At 41.2% G+C, this 17468-nt stretch overlaps 1 protein-coding gene across 15 annotated transcripts in view; it reads left to right on the forward strand.

Moving 5' to 3' along the window:
* Window positions 1-1956: 1956 nt before the first annotated feature.
* The window catches only part of UBE3A (ubiquitin protein ligase E3A), a 94656-nt gene continuing 79144 nt past the window's right edge, over window positions 1957-17468 (forward strand). For all 15 annotated transcript variants that reach the window (XM_081552063.1, XM_081552059.1, XM_081552061.1 and 12 more), the window contains exon 1: window positions 1957-2502. The gene's annotated coding sequence lies outside the window, so the exon portion shown is untranslated. The remainder of the gene's footprint in view (window positions 2503-17468) is intronic.

Below are 17468 nucleotides of genomic sequence, written 5' to 3' on the forward strand. Positions count from 1 at the left end.
AACTTAGAGACTACTGGGTCTCATTTTGCATACAACAGTCAAATTTATTACTTAACTTAGTAGGTAATAAAAACAATATTACTTAACTTAGTAGGCAATAAGTTGTTTTCCTGGGAAAACATACCTCAAGGAAAATATAGGTCTGACTTGGGAAAAAATTTATTCATAAAAACTGATATATATGGAGATGAGAACACTATTAGGATTCTAAGGATTCCTGACAAAGTTCATGCTGCTGATTTCTACCAGCAAAATTTTTGAAATTTGAAAATGAACAAGGCAAAGAGCACAGTGGGTTTTTGAAATAAGTCTGACACAGGTAAGAATGCCTATTTAATATTAACAAGCTAAAAGGGCTATATTTTTCCGGATTCCAAGGAGGAATTGGGATCCTTTTTGGTCTTAGTAAAGAATCAGCATTTAAGACATTTTACTAAGAGCAGGTTTATTTCTCTTGTCTTTAATTTTCTTGGAACTCAGGGTTTTCTGCCATGTTTGATATACTTATTATTTTTAAAATTACATTTCATTTATTTCTTTTTACTTAACAGGAAAGAGAATTGCTAAAAGAATCTTCACATGCTAGATATTGTAGTAACATTTTAATAACATCTTTAAAATTTTTCATTTGCCTTGTCTATTTTGATAACATGCAAAGATAAATCCTTGACACTGATTTTAACTAGTCTCGCCCATAAAACATAACTGAAAGTTTCCAAATGCGAATCCATAATGGAAAGAAACGAAAAAAGAATAAGGAACGAAGTTAAAACTGGACATGAGTTAACATTGTCATTTATCATTAGTTGTTCCAGAATGGGCTTCCTTGGTGGAGAATTATCCCTTAATAATTTAAAATTCCACTAGATTATTTTTCTTTTTTTGTTGGGAAGCAGTTATGTGTGTGTATGTGTGTGTGTGTGTGTGTGTGTGTGTGTATACATATATATATATGACTATATAAAACAGATAGTCTAAGAATGACAGTTAAATTCACTATTATGTATGGCTGTTGATATACAAAGTTTGAATACTAGATGAAAACGATGTCATACAGTATTTTATGAACTTAGCAGCAAAGCTGCAAACCTTAAGACTGAATTGTTAGTGACCCCATTATAGCTTTGCTAGTAAGTGTTTCAGAGCCCTAAATCAAGACGCACGGCTTTACATGGATTCAGTCAAACAGATGAGAATTAGCCTGTATCCAGCTGGGGTCAATCAAGGGGCCACCTTCTCTTTATCGACAATCTACGGAATGTCAAAATTGCAAGAGACAAGCTTTTACCTTCCGGTAAGCTAGTGACACACCGTTTGCAGGCAAAAGTCCTAAGCAGATGACCTTGGTCCCTTGAAAGCTGGTCCGCACTCTCGGCCTACTACTGCAATGTTTACAAAAGCAGCTCAGAGCAGAAAGGGGTCGGGTCGGCGACCTAGAATGTGAAGGGCTCTGTCCCACTGCGAGGTTGGCAGCTACCAAACCCGCTTGGCGAAATTTCGAAAGCGATTTCCCAACAAAATCGGGAACGTCCAACTTCAGGCACGTTCCCTGGTTAGATAGCCCACGGGGCTCGCCAACACTCCAGAGGGCTCCAGGGGGGAATCCCAAGTGTACCGCCTGCTTTCTGTCAGGTAACAGACCGCAGGGGCTTAACCGAGGAACTGCCCCCTCTCCTCTTTGCAAAGATGGCGACCGACCCTGGTGGGACTGCAAGGAGCAGCCAGCGAGCCACTTCCCTTTCCCAGCTGCCTTTGCGCTGCGACGACGGCAAGCGGGAGGGGGGCGGAGCCGACGACTGGGGACGGAGCAGAGCGCGGTGCCCTCCCGCGCGCGCCCCGGCCCCGCCCCGCGCCCCTGCGTCCAGGCCGGGAGCCCTCGCCCGGCCAGGCGGTGCGCGCTGCCTGCCGGGATACTCGGCCCGCCCAGCCAGTCCTCCCGGCTTGCGCCGCGGCCGTGAGATCCGCGTTTTTTCCAAGATGGTGGCGCTCGGCTCGGGGTGACTGCAGGAGACGATAGAGCTCGACTCGCCTTCGCGGGACCATCGACACAGCGCCCTCCGCTCGCTCGCGCACCCTGTCTCTGCGTAGCCCTCCGCCGGCTCGGGCGCTCGCCATCCGCCGCCTCGCCACTTGCGCTTCGCTTCTGCCGACGGACGCTGAAGCCCGCGGGCGGCGGCGCTTCCCTCGGCTCCTCCGAGCCCTACAGGCGGGCCCCTCGGCGCTCGCTCCGAGCCCCGCAGGCGGGCCCTGTGACCCCCGGCGCGGACGGACAGCAGCGGAGCGGCGGCGGGCGACGGGCGCGGGGCTTTCTACGGCCGCTGCGCCCCCTTTCCCGGTCTCGGACTCCGGAGAAGGAAGCGCGGGTCCCGCATGAGCGCCGGCGGTGGCGGCAGCGACAGGGAACGAGGCGGTGGCGGGCGGAGGCGGTGGGCGAGGGCGACGACGACCAGCGAGGCGGCCGCTGCTGCGGGGGCCGCGGCCCAGGCGCGGGGGCGACGACAGGTCAGTGTGGCCGAGGACGGCCTGCGCCGGGGAGAACGGGCCCGGGCCGGCGGCGCCCCCTTTGTCCCCGCGGCCGCCCGAGTGCCCTGCGGGGTCGGCTCCGGCGAGGGCAGGGACGCCTGCCGCCTTCGGGGCGGGTGCGCGGGGCGCTTGGTCTGGAGAGGCCGGTGCCAGGACTAGGCCTCTGTCCGCCGCGGCGGCCGCCGTGACTGTCAGTCCTGGCTGGGCGCCGCCGGAGGGAGGGTTTCGTCGCCCGAGAGGACGCGAGCGGGCCCGGGGCGGGGCGTGCGGGCTGTCGGTAGGTGGCCCTCCTCCGAGCGGGTTCTCCCCACCGGCCCGGGCCCCGGGCTACGGGCCGGCTGGCCTTCTCCGCCCTAGGGGAGCTCTGACTCTCGCCGTTTTCGGGGTTTGGGCCTTACGGGTGAAAAAATGTTTAGACGTGTGCTTTGGCGGGTTGGGGTTTTTTGGAGGTGGACTCTTGGGGAGGGAGGGCGAATGAAGTGGTAAATCAAGCCCAAGGATTGTGTCCACAGAACTCATCGCGATTCTGAAATTAAACTTGAGCTACTGGGTTTGCTGGAGACATTAAATGCAAACCTGCAAGTTGCCCCCCCACACCCCCCCGCGCCCGCTTTTTTTCCAGTTGTGAAAATAAAAGGGACTCGTAATTATGTTGGAGGGTTTTGCTGTTAATGCGACAGACGTTTTAGTCCATAAAATTGGTAAAAGTAATTTTAATGTGAACGCTGTTTGGTTAGTCTTAGGATCCTTGAAAGATAATTTAGTTTCCGAATTTTTTTTAAAATCCTGTGGACATGTTAAAAAATAATTACAAAGCCTGTTTGGTGTTATATTTATTAAGTGGCTAGGGTGCTGCTGAAAAGGTAAACTAATGGCATATGGGATTTACAGTCCAAAGTTACTTTCCATCAATCAAAAGGGAATTCGGGTATGACCCATAATTTCGGATCATTCCACTGTCTGCAATATTGAAAAAAGGAAATTACTCCAGATTTTTGGCGGGGGCGGGGTGGGGGGGCGGAGAAAGGAGGTTGAAATGGAAATGACCTAAACTTCAGAAGTGCAACTGTTAAAAAGTTACCTGTGAAATGCACTTGAAGTACGCAGTAAATCATGTCAAATAAATTGGTCCAGAAGGAGGGAAGTGTTTATCTCACACCTCTTGACTAGCAAGTACCCTTACCTAAGAGATTGTTTTGTAAACCATGTGAAAAAGTTTAGAATTTAGTAAGATAAAAAAGAAGTGGAAATAACTTTAGAGTTAGATCCTGCTTGTAAATCTGAGCTACTTACCATATTTTTAATGAAATGAATATTAATGATGGTGCTGATAAAGCCCTGAGAATGACCAGAACCCCGTTAAGCTGTCATGTTAATCATGACAGAACAGAAACAAGAAGTCTTGAAGAAATAATGATGTCTGTTTATAAAATTACAGTGTAAACTATGAAACTCTTACTGTGTCAGTATTTGCTAACTAGCGTTAATGTGCTTAGTAGCAGGTACACGTCTTCTGACATTGCTGGGTTACTGAAGAGTTTTAGCTTTACACAGAGATACAAATTACAGTATTGTAATTACTTTTCACAAGTTTTATGAGCTGCTTTTCTATTTCTTAAATTTGCAGGGTTTTTTTTTTCATGGTTTAAAAAATAGCATGTAGTTAGTCAGAAGTGAAAGGAAGATACTTTGTTATCCCACTTGCCCAGTCCATTTAACAGGATTTGTTGGGTACCTAACTGGTGTCTCTGACATGTAACATTTAATCAGTTTTGTTCCCTACACTGTAGTTTCTAAATGACTCCTCCACTCTCCTCTCCAAAAACAATTGTCTCTCCCCTTAAATATTTGGAATAATTTGTTGTTTGTCTCGATATGCAGTCAGTGGAATAACCCAAAACTTTGGATCAAAACCTAAATTTTTCAACCCAAGCACTTGAAATGGTACTTACAAGTAAGTGTCTGTTTTCTTAAATGATTACTTGTCATGTTCTTCAGTCATGTTGTGCCCTTTTGTTTAGACCTATACTTGTATAGGTCAAAATGTAGAAACATGACATTAAGTACATATGCAGTTATTAAAAAATTAATTTTCTCATATTTATGAAGACACATTTTCAGAAGTGATTTTTTTCAGTTAAAATTCTTGGGTAAAGTCTTAGATGCTCTTTTCATGATAATTCAGGACAACAAAGCTTTGGCTGCTTTTGGCAGTCTGTGCTTTCTCTCCACTACAAATGTAAAGGTAAAGTATAAAAACCAAAGACCGTATGGTGTGTATAGTGAAAATAGCTTTGGAATTAGATCCTACATTTGATTCTGTCTTTCCCTAGTTGTCTTGACACTTGACAAGTGACTTAATTTTGAGCTGCAAGTTTTGTCATCTGTAAAATGGGGTGGTGAAACTAACTTTAGAGTTGTGAGGATTAAAGTATGTGAAATGGCCCATCACGTAGGCACAAAGTATTATCCTTTGAAGTCTTCCTACTCATTTTTTCTAAATGTTCTTAAGTCACCTTATCTATAGTGGACTCTAGCGTATTATCCTCTACATTGTTTTCCTTGGTCACTGGTTTTGAACTCAGTCTTTAAGGGCAAGGACTCCTGTTTACCAGAGAGTGTGTTACCAGAGTATGGGTGACTTAGTTATCAGTAAACAGTCAGCTAACATTTATTAGGCATCTACTGTGGCTACTCTGAGCTGAGCTGAGTGTAAGGACTATAAAGACAGGACTTATGTCTCTGTCTTTTGAAAGTGCACAGTCCTAGTGAGATCCTCCACATAACACCATATTTTGTGAAAGTCTGTCAAACAATGGAACTCCATTCTCCTGGTGTCCTTCTAGTCCTTCGGCAGGTCTGTGGACTCAATGCCTCCCACTCACAGCTCTTATTCTAAAGAATATTGCTGCACTCCTTCCTTTATATACTGTCTGTCACATGTTAGATTCTTCATATTTCGGTCCCAATCCTCCACTCAATATCTGGCCCATAGTGTGTGAGTGTGTGTGTGTGTATATATATGTATAAAGAAAATAAATTTACTTTGGCAGTTGCCTGTACATACTGTGGTATTTTTCTGAGATGATTGTCATTCTGTCATCTGGTTATAAATTCATAGAAGTTGTAGGCATGAAAGTGAAAGTCACTCTGTCTTGTCCAACTCTTCGCAACCCCATGGACTATACAGTCCATGGAATTCTCCAGGCCAGAATATTGGAGTGAATAGCCTTTCCCTTCTCTAGGGGACCTTCCCAACCCAGGGATCGAACCCAGGTCTCCCTCATTGCAGGCAGGTTCTTTACCAACTGAGCCACAAGGGAAGCCCAAGAATACTGGAGTGGGTAGCCCATCCCTTCTCCAGGGGATCTTCTTGACCCAGGAATCAAACTGGGGTCTCCTGCATTGCAGGTGGATTCTTTACCAACTGAGCTATCAGGGAAGCCCGTTGTAGCCCTGAGTGGGGCTGCTGCTGCTGCTGAAATCCCTTCAGTCGTGTCCGACTCTGCGACCCCATAGATGGCAGCCCACCAGGCTCCCCCGTCCCTGGGATTCTCCGGGCAAGAACACTGGAGTGGGTTGCCATTTCCTTCTCCAATGCATGAAAGTGAAAAGTGAAAGTGAAGTTGCTCAGTCCTTTCGACTCTTCGCAACCCCACGGACTACAGCCTACCAGGCTCCTCCGTCCGTGGGATTTTCCAGGCAAGAGTACTGGAGTAGGGTGCCATTGCCTTCTCTGTGAGGGGGACTATTCCTGTTTCATACATGAGGAAATTGAATTGCACACCTTTAACATGATTTTCTTAAAGTCACCAGGTGCCAGAGCCAGGGCACATTTTGAGCCTCTGGACCCTAGTTCAGGACTCTGCACACAGTTGTACTGTTTTGTCCTATCTGTTGGGAGGGGTGTTAAACTTTACTTTGAGAATACTCACCCACCTTTTTGCAATTACATGTTTTCTATGATATTAGTAGGATATCATAGCATTAGTAGAATATCACTGCCCAGGTGGCATATTGGTAAAGAATCTGCCTGCCAATGCAGGAGACCCAAGAGATGGGTTGGGAAGATGCCCTGGAGTAGGAAATGGCAACCCACTCCAGTATTTTTGCCTGGAGAATTCCATGGACAGAGGAGCCTGGCTGTCTACAGTCCATGGGGTCAACAATATGACAGCACACACACATGATATTAGTAGAAAACAACCTTCAACAAGATGCCTTTTCTGACCATAGCAGTTACTGGAAGAAATGGGACTTTTTCTTCTAATATAGGAAATAAAGAAAAATTATAGTAAGTGCAAGTAGTGTTAATCTACAAGCCTATATCCTGTGTTCAAAATGTGCGATGTTTGAAATACTTAAAGATTCTATTTAAACAGATTTTTAATGAGATGACTTGTTAATAAATACATGATAAATTTCTTTGCTAACTTTTCATTTAATCTCAGAAATGTCACTTATAGTGCTTTGATCTAAGTTATCTCTTACCTTTAATATGTAAATAGCATTATGGGTGGGAAGTTAAAAAAATATCATTAAGTATAGGTCTATTTGAAAAAGAAATAAGGCTAGTATTTTTTTTTTTTTTGACTACTACATTTTGCACATGAAATTTAGCTGACAGCTACTACTGCTTGATTCTAAGTCTTGTGACTGTGTACATCCTAAAGTTTTATATGAAATTCTAAGTCCTTCAGAGCCTCCACAGGTTCTGTGAACAGCAGCCGTGGAGAAGCATCAATGTGGAGGAAGAAGCGCTGGCTTTGGTGTCAGAAGATCGTGGGTTCATTCTTCTCCAATTTCCTGGTGGGCACGAGCAAGCCATTTAGCATTCAGAGCCTTGGCTCTCTGTCAAGTAAAGGTGATACTTGCTTTGTTGCTGAGGGTTATGATTTTCAAATGAGATCATTCTCGAAAAAGTAGATTCATAACTACAAAGTGACCTTATAACTGCGTTAGTGATTTGCCCAAGAAAACAAGTTGATTAGTGATGGACAGGTGATTGGAACCTTGGTATATTTTCATGTTTTCTCTACTTAAATTTTTAACCTTTCCATAGCCATATTTTTTGGGGAACTACTTAGTATGTGCATTTATTTTGTATTTGGTAATACATTAGAAATAAACAGCAGATCTTAATAGTATTGTTAGTCCAAAGTCAAATCAATTCTGTAATTTGCTTTACTTTTGACCTCTCCTGTTGATGTGATAAATAGCAAGTGAATTATAAGGTTGACCTGAAAGAAAAAGTTTTGGAGACAGAATCTTACTGTGCTCTGCTCAATTGTTCTGTCCCACTCTCTGTGATCCTTTGGACTGAAGCCTGCCGGGTTCCTCTGTCCATGGAATTTTCCAGGCAAGAATCCTAGAGTGGCTTGCCATTTCCTACTCCAATCTTACTAGAATCTTACTAGGTAAGATTATTCCTGAAGTTCAGTTTTAGGAAATCTGCTGGAATCTCAGATATCTGTCAGATGTGGATAATAGAAGAGAATCCTGTGTAAGACTTCATTAATTAAAGTCAACATCTGTGCTGCAAATAAAGCACAAAGGTGGTGGTATAGGAGCTCTGAACACTTCCACAAGCAGGATACAAATCTCCCTTCAGTGGGACTCTTGGCCAGCCAGTGTGGAGAGCACTGTGGCGACCTTTCTCTCATTGTGCTCCAGAAGTTGATCTTCCCCTTTGGTATCAGTTGAGGTTAGTCAAGCACAGATCCCTTTATGTTACATAAATAAAACATGAAACTTTTTTTGACCTCTTTGTGGTGTGTAGGCTTGTAGCTCTTTTTAGTTCTTAATAGGTGCCCTTTTTACATAGTTTGAGTAATTCAAAATTTCACACTCAAGAAAAGTAGTGTTGCACACCAGTTATGTAGCTAGAGGCTGAATGAAGATGCTGCCAGTCCTTTACCCATAATTTTTCATTGGATAACTTTTGTCTCCTTGTATCAAAAAGAACAGGTTATCCATTTCAAGTTTCTAATAGACTTCTACCTCAGCAGCCTCCCTCTTTTTTTTGTTTTTGGTTTGGTTGTGTTGGGTCTTCATCGTTGTGTGGCTTCTCTAGTTATGGTGTGTGGGCTCTGGAGTGTGCAGGCACAGTAGTTGCGGCACATGGACAGCAGCCTCCCTCTTGAATGTGAGAAGATGCTCTTAGAATTGCCCTTGTGACCTGTCAGAATGGCTATCATCAGAAAATCTACAAACAGTAAATGCTGGAGAGGGCGTAGAGAAAACGTCTTGCACTGTTGGTGGGAATGAAAATTGATACAGCCACTATGGGGAACAGTGTGGAGATTCCTTAAAAAACTGGGAATAAAACCACATGACCCAGCAATCCCACTGCTTGGCATATACCCTGAGGAAACTAAAATTGAAAAAAGGCACGTGACCCAGTGTGCATTGCAGCCCTGTTCAGGATAGCTAGGACGTTGAAGCAACCTAGATGGCCATCAACAGGTAAATGGATAAAGAAGCTGTGGCGCACACATACAATGGAGTATTACTCAGCCATAAAAAGGCTCGCATTTGAGTCAGTCCTAATGAGGTGGATGAACCTAGAGCCTATTATACAGAGTGAAGTAAGTCAGAAAGAGAAAAACAATCACTGTATACTAATGCATGTATTTGGAATCTAGAAAGATGGTACTGATGACCCTATTTCCAGAGCAGCAATGGAGACGCAGGCTTTGACAACAGATTTATGGATGCGGCTGTGGGGGCGGGGCCGGGGGAAGGAGAGGGTGGGCAGTATGGCAGAAAGACTAAGGTGGAAACATATATTACCATATGTAAATAGCGAATGTGGAGAAGGCATTGGCACCCCACTCCAGTACTCTTGCCTGGAAAATCCCATCGACGGAGAAGCCTGGTAGGCTGTAGTCCATGGGGTCGCTAAGAGTCGGACACGACTGAGCGACTTCACTTTCACTTTTCCCTTTCACGCACTGGAGAAGGAAATGGCAACCCACTCCAGTGTTCTTGCCTGGAGAATCCTAGGGACGGCAGAGCCTGGTGGGCTTCCGTCTATGGGGTCGCACAGAGTCGGACACGACTGAAGTGACTTAGCAGCAGCAGCAAATAGCGAATGGGAATTTGCTGTGTGACTCAGGGAACTCAAACAGTGCTCTGTAACAACCTACAGGGCTGGAATGGGGAGGTGTATGTATTTATCCCATAGAGATGAGTTTTTACCCTATTTTAAAACAGATATTCATGTGGGAGGGGCATGGGTCAACCTATGGCTAATTCATGTTGATAGAAACCAATGCAATACTGTAAAGCAGTTATCCTTCAGTTAAAAAAAATTGCCCTTGTGAGATAGCCAATATGCTAACTCATTTATTTTTATATTCTTTGTGATACGGAGTAAATCCTAAATTTTCCTTCCAAATTAAATATACAGACAGTACAGAGAATAATATAATGATCATGTGTGTACCACTCTGTATGGACAAGTGTCACATTTTGTCACTTCTTTGTACTCTCTAGCACCCTTTCTAAAAGTGATGTTCTTTATTTCCTTCTCAGATGATTGCTCTAGCACTGCAGATACCACTACAGGAATTTCTTCATACTTTCCGAAAAACACTTTCTTATCTCTTATATGTAAAGCATAATTCTGTTCTTCGAAAGAGAAAGGATGAGACGCTCAGCAGTGTTTTCTCTATAGAGCTAATAGGTCACAGGGAGAAATACAGGTTAATTTCTAGCTTATTGCCTTAGTATTTTTTCTTAGGAATTCTATTTATTGTGCCTTGTGTGTATTTGTCAATATTCATAACCTTATGGTGTGCCATGAGTAGGGATACTAAATATTTACCTTTGCTAATAAGTAAAGTTTTTGTTTTGAGAATTAAAAACAAAAGGTGTCTTGAGCAGCTATTGTATTTGACATGTATACTGATTGATAAATCCTATTTCACACAAAGCATAATTAGATAAAATTTTTCTTTTCTAGTTTTCTGAGATGAGTTGTATTCTGTGTTGGTGATGAAAAACTATGCTGTTAAAGATAATCCAAATGTAGAGCTCTTAAGAAATGTGAAGCTTTCCTAATTAGTTAAGCTGCTTCATTGATATTAATTTTTTTACACATTTTGCTGTGGCTATAAGACGGAGAGTTTCTGCACCGCCCCCCACCCCCCATTCAAAAACTGAAATCCTAACACCCCTCCTAACCTGCTCACCCTGCTGCCGTTGTGATGGAGTTAGGTGGTGGGAGCCTTTGGGAGGTGATAAGGTTTTCAGAATGGAGCCCTTCTGATGGAATTAGTGCCCTTTGAAAAACTCCAAAGAGCTCCCCTTCCCTTTTTCTGTCATGTGAGGATATAGCCAGAAGACCGTCATCTATGAAGCAGGAAGCTGATTTTCGCCAGATATCAAATGTGTTGTTGCTTTAATTTGGACTTCCTGGCTCCAGAACTGTGAGAAATAAATTTCTGTTGTTTATACACCACCCAGTCTATGATGTTTTGTTACATAAGCAGCCTAAATGGACTAGGACATACTAAACATGTTTAAAGAATAGAAAAGGAAAATAGAAAATTAAATGGATAAAATTGGTAGCTAACATAGGGGTATATTGTGCTTGGTAAAATGGAACTGCTTCTTAAAAGTTGATATAATATGGAAATTGAGAACACTTAAGTGTAAAAGAAAAGCTGAACTGATGTTAGACTTCTATATACATAAAACTAGATTTCTGCATTTAAAGTCTTCTATTTCTTTAAATTTAATTATTACCCAGTGTAGTATATTTCAAATTATCTTCAAAATGAAAAAGCAAAACCTTAGAGTTTCATTTAACTCAGTGAAGAGTCAATCTACTCCCTCCCTCTCAAAATTCCTCTTTGATCTTTTGGGTAGATGAAAGGTAGGGAGGGGTGAATTTAGAAATAGATGGCTCTCAGTTGGAAAATAGGTAGGTCACTTATCTCAGCTGAAATGAAATGATTTATTTACTTCCGGATTGAAAGTTCTACGTGAACAGTAAATACTTGCTGTCTCTCTTTTCTTCATGTACTCGTTTAGATATTTGTAAGTGTTGGATAAATGAACTACTTTCTAGTTAGTTCAGGACTACTTTTAGATAGCTCTTGGGACTAATGAACTCTAGGCTTCAGAACTTTAAATAATTTTAAGTGAAGATGAGCTAGAGGCCAGCCTGGGCTTGGGCCAGAGGCTCACTTCACTGCCTGTGCTTGCCCTGAATTGACAAGGCATTTCTAGGAGGCTGTGTGTGCGGGCACGTGCGCACCAGATTTTGAGAAATTGGCGCTGATCACTCTTCAGCCTACTAAGGTTTTCTTTCAAACAATTAAGATCTAGTTCCTGTATGTGCTTGTTTAGCTACCTACTGTGTTTAAAATGGCAGTAATTTACAATAGTATTAATTTTGTGTTTTTATTCTGACATCTTTGCTTAGTTCTTTTATAAAGCAAACAGGTTGGATTAGGTGATCTCCAGGGTAATCTTCAGCTTGGATATTATATGTTCACTTGCTTCTTTTTAAAATATATATGTGTATTTTAATTAAAAACATTTAAAACACAGAGTAAATAATATAGCAAATACTCATTTACTCACCACTCAGAAGTATAAATTATGCAAGTTTTGATCCTTTGAGAAACAAATGCAGTCTTACATATTCACTTGTAGCCACCTCATGCCCAAGTCCTATTCCATTCTCTCTTTACCCAAGGTAATAATGATTCCAGCATTCTTGAATTTCATATCAGTGTTTATACTTTTACTGTATATATGTACATGTATCTGTGAATGATATATGTGGTGTTGGATTTTGGGTTTTAAAATTTTTGCAAAGTGTTATTGTGCGTATCTTTGAGGGTTTTTTTTTTTTTTTTTACTATTTTTTGGCATATGTATGTTGATACATGTAGTTCTAGTTTTTTTAGTTTAACTGCTATATAGTACTCCATTGTACAATATTTCAAATATGTGTGTCTCACTATTGGATATTTTGAGTTTCCTTTTCTGCTGCAGTGATCATTTGTACACATTTCTTTGTGCATGTATTTCTTTATAGAAAGATTCATGGAAGTGAAACTGCTGAGAAATAGATTGTGAATATCTTTAACTTTACTAGATATTGCTAAATTCTCCTCTAAAATGTCAGTATATGCTTATCAGCAGTATATGGACATTTCTTTTTCTAGTGTCCTAGCTTGTACTTGAAATTGTCAGATTTTAACATTTTTGCAAATTTAATGGGTGTGAAATGATATCTCATTTTAATTTCCATTTGCCTGATTTATTAATTCTGGGTGCTGGATATAGATATGAATTTTATTACTCCATGTTTTAAATGTCTCATGAATTAATGTTTTAAAAGGAAAAAAGACACTGTTAATACAACCTTTACATTATAAAGGATCTTGGAGAGCATCTCATCCAGCATTCTTAATTTATAATGCAGCCAGGAAAGTTAAGGTTAGTCATTAGAATAATAGTAACATAGAAAATGGTTACTTAATATCCACTGTGGTATTCTCTTCTGGGATATAATATTTCAGTTTTTGAATTGAAGCTCATGAGTCTTATGATTTCTGTTTTTTATTGAATTTTAATTTTTTAATTTAATTTAAAATTTTAATTTTAATACTGCTAATCGTTGGGAGGTTTTTGTTATATATCTTTTTGCATTTAGGTCAGTCTGTGGGAGTCGTTTTGGCTTGTCTCAGGTTAGATTCAGAGAAGGCAATGGCATCCCACTCCAGTACTCTTGCCTGGAAAATCCCATGGATGGAGGAGCCTGGTAGGCTGCAGTCCATGGGGTCGCTAAGTGTTGGACACGACTGAGCGACTTCATTTTCACTTTTCATTTTCATGCATTGGAGAAGGAAATGGCAAGCCACTCCAGTGTTCTTGCCTGGATGAATCCCACGGACAGGGGAGCCTGGTGCGCTGCCGTCTGTGGGGTCGCACAGAGTCTGTTACGACTGAAGCGACTTCAGCAGCAGCAGCAGCAATCTGGGAGGGAGTTAGGAGTCAGGTTTTTTTTGGTATGAAAAACTAGTCTCAGCATTAACCATTGGATCCTTTCCTCATTAATTTTCTTTAGTATCATCTGTTTCAGCTACCAAATGCTTGGGTTTGGTTTTAATTTCTTTATTTTATTTTCTTTAAGCGCTGTTACTGCATTACTTTATTTCAAATAACTTTATATTAAGTTTTGAAATCTGTGAGTCAAAACTTAACTCTCTTATTTTCAGAGCTGTTTGTTTTTCTTAGACTTTCATTCTTCCATTTAATCCGTAACATATATGGAATAATATATGTGAAATATATATTTCACGTAAGTTATTCCGTAATATATACATTCCATATATATATTCCAAATATATATTATGGAATATACATGGAATAAAATATTCCATAATAATTTAAAACCAGTGTATCAAGTTTCTTTGGGGACATTATTGGGAATTGCATTGAGTATTAACTTGAGAATTGACATAGTATATACATTGCCATTTATTTATTCTTGTGAATTTTACAGTTTTCTTCATAAATTCCTTTTACACTTTATTGAATTTATTCCTAGATATTTTTTTCTATTACATTTGATCATTGGTGGTGTTGATTTTGTAGCCATTAACTTGGGGGACCTCCCATCACTACTAATAGTTTGTGAATCTTTTAGATTATTGTAAGCAACTGATTCTTTCTCTAGTGATCTTTTAAAAATACAAGTCTTATTTTATCACTGTTTAAAATTAAAATTATTTTGTGACTTTCTGTTGCTTTTAGAATAAAATGGGAATCCTTAATTAATCTACAAGGTCCTATGAGATCTGAATTCTCTCTGCTTCCTCAGATTTGACTCACATTCTCCTTTTCAGAACCATCTAACAGTACTGGCCTGGTGTTCAGTTTTTTGAGCTATCCAGCCTCCTTGTTGGAAACCTTTCGCCCATTGCATTTCCGTCTGCTTAGACTGTGGACAAGAATCCCTTAGAAGAAGTAGAGTAGCTCTCATAGTCCTCAAAAGAGTCTGAAAATGCAGTGCTTGGGTGCAGTCTCAGAAACAACAGAATGGTCTCTGTTCATTCAGTTTCATAGTAATCCAAGTCTATGCCCCAACCACTAATGCCAAAGAAGCTAAAGTTGAATGGTTCTTTGAAAACCTACTAGGCCTTCTAGAACTAACTAGAATGCAAAAATAAGTCAAAAGATACCTGGAGTAACAAGCAAGCTTGGCCTTGTAGTACAAAATGAAGTGGGGCAAAGGCTAACAGTTTTGCCAAGAGGACGCGTTGGTCATAGCAAACACTCTTCAAACAACACAAGAGAAGGCTCTACACATGGACATCACCTGATGGATAATACTGAAATCAGATTGATTATATTCTTTGAAGCCGAAGATGGAGAAGCTCTATACAGTCAGCACAACAAGACGAGGAGCTGACTGTGGCTCAGATCATGAACTCCTTATTGCAAAATTCAGATTTCAATTGAAGAAAGTAGAGAAAACCATGAGACAATTCAGGTGTGACCTAAATCAGATCCCTTATGACCATACAGTGGAAGTGACAAATAGATTCAAGGTATTAGCTCTGATAGATAGAGTGTCTGAAGAACTACGGACGAAGGTTAGTGAATTGTACAGGAGGTGGTGATCAAAACCATTCTCAAGAAGAAGAAATGCTAAAAGGCAAAATGGTTGTCTGAGGAGGCCTTACAGATAGCTGAGAAAAGAGAAGCGAAAGGCAAAAGAGAAAAAGAAAGATATACCCATCTGAATGCAGATATCCGAAGAATAGCAAGGAGAGATAAGAAAGCCTTCCTCAGTGATCAGTGCAAAGAAATAGAGGAAAACAATAGAATGGGAAAGACTAGAGATCTCTTCAAGAAAATTAGAGATACCAAGGGAACATTTCATGCAAAGGTGGGGTCAATAAAGGACAGAAATGCTATGGATCTAACAGAAGCAGGAGATATTAAGAAGAGGTGGCAAGAATACACAGAAGAACTATACAAAAAAAAAATCTTCATGACCCAGATAACGACAATGGTGTGATCACTCACCTAGAGCCAGACATCTTGGAGTGCAAAGTCAAGTTGGTGTTAGGAAGCATCACTACGAACAAAGGTAGTGGAGGTGATGGAATACCAGCTGAGCTATTTCAAATCCTCTAAGATGATGCTGTGAAAGTGCTGCACTCAATATGCCAGCCAATTTGGAAAACTCAGCAGTGGCCACAGGACTGGAAAAGGTCAGTTTTTGTTCCAATTCCAAAGAAAGGCAATGCCAAAGAATGTTCAAACAGTTGCACTCACCTCACACGCTAGTAAAGTAATGCTCAAAATTCTCCAAGCCAGGCTTCAATAGTATGTGAACCGAGAACTTCCAGGTATTCAAGCTGGATTTAGAAAAGGCAGAGGAACCAGGTATCCAATTGGCCAACATCAGTTAGATCATTGAAAAAGCAAGCAAGTTCCAGAAAAACATCCACTTCTGCTTCATTTACTATGATAAAGCCTTTGTATGGATCACAGCAAACTGTGGAAAATTCTTCAAGAGATGGGAATACCTCACCATCTTAACCTGCTTCCTGAGGAAACCTGTATGCAGGTGAAGAAGCAACAGTTAGAACCGGACGTGGAACAACAGACTGGCTAAAAATTGGGAAAGAAGTATGTCAAGGCTGTATATTGTCACCCTGCTTATTTAACTTATATGCAGAGTACATCATGTGGAATGTCGGGGTGGATGAAGCACAAGCTGGAATCAAGATTGCAGGGAGAAATATTAATAACCTCAGATATGCAGATGACACCACCCTATGGCAGAAAGTGAAGAACTAAAGAGCCTCATGATGAAAGAAGAGGACAGTGAAAAAGCTGGTTTAAAACTCAGTGTTCAAAAACTGAAGATCATGGCATCTGGTCCCATCACTTCATGGCTCATAGATGGGAAAGAAGGGAAACAGTGAGAGACTTATTTTCTTGGGCTCTAGAATCACTGCAGATGGTGACTGCAGCCATAAAACTAAAAGATGCTTGCTCCTTGAAACAAAAGCTGTGACCAACCTAGACAGCATATTAAAAAGCAGAGATGACTTTACCGACAAAGGTTCGTATAAGCTATGGTTTTTCCAGTAGTCATGTGTGGATGTGAGAGTTGGACCATGAAGATACCCGAGTGCTGAAGAATTGATGCTTATTAACTGTGGTGTTAGAGAAGACTCTTGAGAGTCCCTTGTACAGCAAGGAGATCAAACCAGTCCATCCTAAAGGAAATTAGTCCTGAATGTTCATTGGAAGGACTGATGCTGAAATTGAAGCTTCATTACTTTGTCCACCTGATGCGAAGAACTGACTCATTGGCAAAGACCCTGATGCTGGGAAAGACGGAAGGCGGGAGGAGAAAGGGACGATAGAGCATGAGATGGTTGGATGGCATCACTGACTCGATGGAATGAGTTTGAGCAAGCTCCGAGAGTTGGTGATGGACAGGGAAGCCTGGTGTGCTGCAGTCCATGGGGTTGCAAAGAGTCGGACACGACTGAGTGAGTGAATGAATTGAACTGAACTGAGTATACAGTTAGCTAGCAATTTTTATCCATTCTTTTGGGCTCAGCTTAAATATTACTCAGGGAAACCTTCCTTGAGAATCTTGTATTTACCAGTATAGGGCTTTCTTGTATGGTACGGTTATTGAATTTGGCTTTTCCTCAGTAAGTACTTATCTTATCTGATACTAAATAATTACTTTTGAATTGAAGATTCAATGAGAAAAGTCAGTGGTTTTTTTCATTGCAGATTCAGGCATTTGTGAGTGTTGGATGAATGAATGTTCGTATACTGATTGATCAAAATTGCATTTTTTCCCCTCCAGTTAGAGAAATATTACGATAACTGCTCAAAAGAAAATCTGTAGTTCGGCTACAGTGAGGTATTGTACCCACATTAAC

This window comes from Giraffa tippelskirchi, chromosome 12 (assembly GCF_054371585.1).
Source record: "Giraffa tippelskirchi isolate mGirTip1 chromosome 12, T2T-mGirTip1v1.2.pri, whole genome shotgun sequence".
Classification (NCBI taxonomy): domain Eukaryota; kingdom Metazoa; phylum Chordata; class Mammalia; order Artiodactyla; family Giraffidae; genus Giraffa; species Giraffa tippelskirchi.